Genomic DNA, 5,451 nt, shown 5'->3' with positions numbered 1-5,451 from the left:
CTTTTAGGAAGTCTGAGGTCTTCTGCCAGCATTCAGTAGGTGTTCTGTAGGAGCTGTTCCACAGGTAGATGTATTTCTGATGTATCTGTGGGGAGGAAGGTGATCTCCACGTCTTACTCTTCCAACATCTTGAAGGTCTTTCAAATAATTATTGAGTTAAGGTCATTCATAGGAATTCAGAGGCAAGCTTAGGGTTAATGTTCTAACAAGCAGTTGGACTTTTAACATTTGTGAAATGTCACATTATCATGGAAAAAAATGCCATTCAAAATAGGAGCCAACTTTATTTTACATTGATGTATTCTCTGAGAATTTTGAGTAGATGTCATCACTCATCATCTTAGAGCAGAAGGGGATTTTAAAGACCACGTATGTCCTACCTTTTTTTTTCTTTTTTTTTAATGCTGATATTTATCATTGTCAGATCTGATCACTAGTGCTACATTGTCCCATATTTGGGTGGTGAGGCAAAATTCAAACTTACGTTCACAGGATTCCTTAGTCCTTATTTATTTTGCTGTATCATCTGATTTTTCTGACATTAAACATGTGATTGTTACTTAAGAAGTGTGATTGTTAACTCTATAGGTTATTTTTATGTGGGTTAAAGTATTATATTTATATACAGACTTTCACATACTTTTAAATTCTCATTTAGACTACTTAGATAGTTTAATAAATGATGTAATATTTCTTTTCCCTCTTACAATTCTAACATGGCTAGGACCGTTCTACCCTAAGAACTTAGCCCCATATTAGTCATTATAAGAAACATTCTTTATGTGCATGTAAGATGACAAATGCTACCTGTTCTTCATCTCCCAAACAAAATATCTCATTCATTTGAACCCGTTAGAAATTTCTATAAAACTTCTCCTAAGATATATGAAGTATTATGTGAGCTCCTTCTGCAAGGATATGTTTCTTCTCCTCATTCTGTTTTTCTCATTCCCCATCCAAACCAGAGCAATACCCACCTGAAATATTAATACTTAACTCTCTGATACTGTTGCTTGATACAAGCCCTTACCAGATTGATAGCCACATAGTAAATAACCTAAACATTTTGAGGAGTCATATTGAGAGTATAGCAGTGATAGATGAGATGGGAGAATAAAACAGAACATTTTATTATAGATAGATTTGTATTCCAAGAATGAAAGGGAAGCAATGAAATTATTGAAGCTCTAAAAGTAGAAAATGGTGGTTACTCTGCTCAGGGTCAAGTATACCATTTGATGAGAGCAGCAATTTCATGATCAGTGGAACAAAGTACATATGGTAGAATTATTTCCCCAGTAGTAGCAATTTGGATGATTACTGTCTTTAAGATATTGGTTTACATTTAACTTTTCTAGTTCAATTTTTAGGTTCAACGTAATAAAGTAATATTAGTAAAATAGTAAGTAAGGAGGAGGAAAACAATTGTTTAACTGTAAATAGAAGAGCATCTGTGTGATTCATTTCTAAATTCCTTGTAATCAGGGAAAAGAATTCCCAGTATTCTGTTCTAAAAATAGTACAGTATTCTGTTCTGAAAAGCAGATGTATGGCTATTTGTTACTGATGTTGGACAATTTCATTTATAAACTGATGTGTTTATGTAACAGCACTGGATCAAACTTCCACCATCTGTGTTGTATTCAAAAGCTTATTTGGGACATGTGCTGCCTACAGTACTGAAACAGTTCCTTTGTTTTGCTAACAATTGGGGTTGTTGTCCTGTATGATTGGACCCTGGTATTTTACTCTTCATTTACCCTGGAGAAAATCTTGTTATCCACATGTAATTCACTGAGAGACATACAATGTTCTTTGATAAATTATTTAAGACATTCATGTCACGAATACTAAAGTATGTGTCTTAATGGAACTCAAGAACCAGAAGGTCCCTTAGAGGCAGATTACCTCTAAAGTGTGGGTAAGTCCACTGCCAACCAGATCCTCTGGGTTCAGATTCTGATTTGAATATTGGTAGCTCTGTAAGTTGGAGAAGATATTTAACTCTCTAGGCTTCAATTTATTTTCCTTTAAATTAAGCTTAATAATAATATTCATCCTCATGGAATTGATGTGAGGGTTAAACATTGATACAAGGAAGATACCTGTAACATTGTATGTAAGCAATATATAACATTAGCTATTATTTTCCAGTTTAACTTCCTCAGTTTACAGATGATGGAAGAAAGACTGATGCTTTGAAAGGCACTGATGACTGATGTAAAACAAGCAAACAAACAAACATACCAATTTGGAATCGATCAACAGAGCTTAAATTCAGTTCATCCCCTCCCTAGCTGTGTGGCTATGTGGCTTTTGTACTGCAAATGTTACCAAATGTAAAATAAGGGAAAGAATATTATATTCTTAGGAGGTAATTTGTGGATTGTGTCTAGGAAAATATTTAGGGTTTCCTTATTTTTATTTTTCTGGATATTTTCAATTGTATGTGGGATTTTCTCTATGACCCAAGAAGAGAGATTTCAGTTTTTTGTTTTCAGATGTTTTTATTTGTTTTTGTTGTTGTTATTATTATTACTTGCAGAGTGATGAGAATATGCATACTGTCTTTTCCTACTTTGGGGAGTTATTACATTTTTCTTTAGGGCTGAAAATATTGCCGCTTTTGGTAAATAATCAATGGATACTTGAAAGCAGGTTATGTTCTGTTCTCCTTTTCAAGATACAGAGCTTGGTATACACTATTGGATGTTTTTGTTATTTAGATCTTCTTGGTCCTTATTTTTATCCCTTTAATTTTCAGGGATGGAGAGATAGGACTAATGCATTTGTCCTTTTCTTCCTGTATGTTCTCTCTAGTTTGCTTTATGCCTGTTGATGCTGTGGTATTATGGGCATAGGTATTCATTGTGAACTACACCTTATAACAACAAAAAAATACCCTCCATAAATTTGTCTAATGTTTCGTGGCCTGACTTAATGTTTGCCTGGTAAAAGATTTTAATTCTGGATTTCTTTTTGTGTGATTTTTTTGTAACTTTGACATCTTGGTTTCACTTTTCTAAAGTATATTGTATAAGGTGTATTTCTTATAGAACCTATAGTTGGGTTTTATTTTGGGAAAACAAATAGAGAAGTCTTTTATTTATTATGTGATCTTAGTTCCAACATGTCATTTTATGTGTTATAGTATATTTTATTTAGGTTTTTGTTTTTCTATTTATGGATATAATTTTTTTTCTAATGCTAAACTTTATCACTATAATCCTATAGAACTATATGTAATATTGTTAATCTTCTATTTTTAAATAGTCTCTTCTTCTTACCTGAACATTTCATTTTATAATTTTCTTCTGTTTTGTTACTGTGATTGTCTTCTTTAGAGAACTCAACCAAGCTTATGAATTTTCTTTGATTATTTTCTATATCTGTCATTTTAATTTATCTTTTCTCTTTTTAAACATTTGTACTCATTTTAACCATTTCCACTTTCCTATTCTGTTTGAATTTTTGTACCCTTTGTTTCTTAGTGTTATTTTAGCATTTATATATTTCCTGTGCTACATTCAGATTCACCTTATTTCTATGATGTTTTTATATTTTCTTCCCATTTTTTATTGAACCCTCTGTCCCCCAACTCAATTTTTAAATCTCTCCTGATTGTTTTGTTATTTATTCCCTGAACTGTTGGCCTTTTGCCTAGTGTTCTTGATTCATTGAAGGAATTACTCTTTTAATTCAGTGGTGAAAATATATGGTCACAATTTTTATCATCTTCATAGGGGGGAATTTGTCATTTTCCGTACATGCTTCACCTGTTCTTTCACTTCTTAAAAAAAAAATCTTTGTACATATCTTATTCAGGATTTTTAAAATTATACATCATTGAAGGGAGGATATTTTGATGGATCATTTATAGTTCAGGTAGAGGATAGGGTAGGGGTTGTGTAAGGCTGGGTTCAAGGCTAATTATAATCATTATTATAATACCAAGTTTCTTCCATGTAAGTTCAGTTTTTCTTATCCCCAACGAATGAGGTAGGCAACTTCATGGGATTTTGTTTCTATTTTTTCTTTTTATTTCATCCTTTTTTTTTTTTTTTGAAGCAAAGCTACCTTTTCTTCTGTAATCACTGTGACAAACTGGTTAACTGGTTTCTGGAAGGATGACTTAAGAATTAATTCATTAGTTAGTCTTACTTCATCTGTGTCTCAGACCTAAACCAAATTCAGTACTCTTCTGCTACCAGCCAGTATAAGTCCTGTTCCCATTGTTAAAAAAGAGAATTCTGAGTTTGCTACTCCTGGAGTGGCCCTCACCTTGAAGAAGTTCACTTTTTCTTCCTTTCTAAGATTCTCCATGCTTAGTTCACACTTCTTGATATACTGTCTTCTTTCTACACCTTTCCCTACTTGATCCCTGTTGCTTTGGGCCACAAATCTACCTATGGGGGGAGAAGGGTTGGGTTATTATATGTTTCTCAATTTTCCCAAAATATGAAATTACCTTTCCTGTTGTTTTTTGTTGCTTTTTGGATGACTTCTTAGAAATTTTTATCTTTTGCTCAGATGTTTAAATCCATATATCCATTGTTATACCTGTTAGTACAAACTCATTCAGTGAAGAAAACTAATCACTAACTTAATGAGATTTATTTTAAAAGTAATGAGGTACTTTTCCTTGTTTAAAAAACAAACTGGATTAATGTCAAGAAAGATGTATAAGAAAATAATCATGCTTAAAGCTAAATGTTATTTTTATTGAATGAAAAAAAAAATCACATTACCTAATTCAAAAAGATGGAAACTATCCAGGAAAGTTTAGATTCTGAAGAACTTCTCTGGATCCAGTTAGTGTTTTTGCTGTATTCTTTCCTGATTTCAAGGAAACATTTTTATACTTGTTACCTTGAATAGCATTTACAATTCATTATTGAGGTTCACTGGGATTACTTATATCATGATAACTCTTATTACTTATCTTATGATGAGTTCATCTAGTAATCTTTACTCCTAATATCTCCTGAGATTTGCATTTTGGAACTATTTCTATGCTAAGGTTGTTTGGCATAATAACATTAGGATAAATTTACAGACTATCCTACATATTAAATTAGGGACCAGAATAACACTTACCATAAATTTTCATACTCACTAATTGACATAAAACACATAGGACATCAGAGTCAATGAAAAAAATTATTTTTTTACATTGTTTTTTCAGCTTCTATAAGTATTTTGATGAGTACTATTAATGTTCATGAGTGCCAAACAGAGTTCTATGCAATGAGATTGTAATAAGACATATCAAGCTTGTTCAATAAAGAAGGGTCAGGGTGAACTCTTCGCAAATAAACCTAGAAAAATGTTTCACAGTTAAAACCTGGTGTCTAATACCACAGTTTTTACTGACCTAAAGAAAAATCTGCAAAGTAAGCATTTGTAATAGCATTTACCAATCTAAACACGGAAATTTTTTTTTTTTTTTTT

This window comes from Physeter macrocephalus, chromosome 1 (assembly GCF_002837175.3).
Source record: "Physeter macrocephalus isolate SW-GA chromosome 1, ASM283717v5, whole genome shotgun sequence".
Lineage (NCBI taxonomy): Eukaryota > Metazoa > Chordata > Mammalia > Artiodactyla > Physeteridae > Physeter > Physeter macrocephalus.
This window is presented reverse-complemented; position numbering follows the sequence as displayed.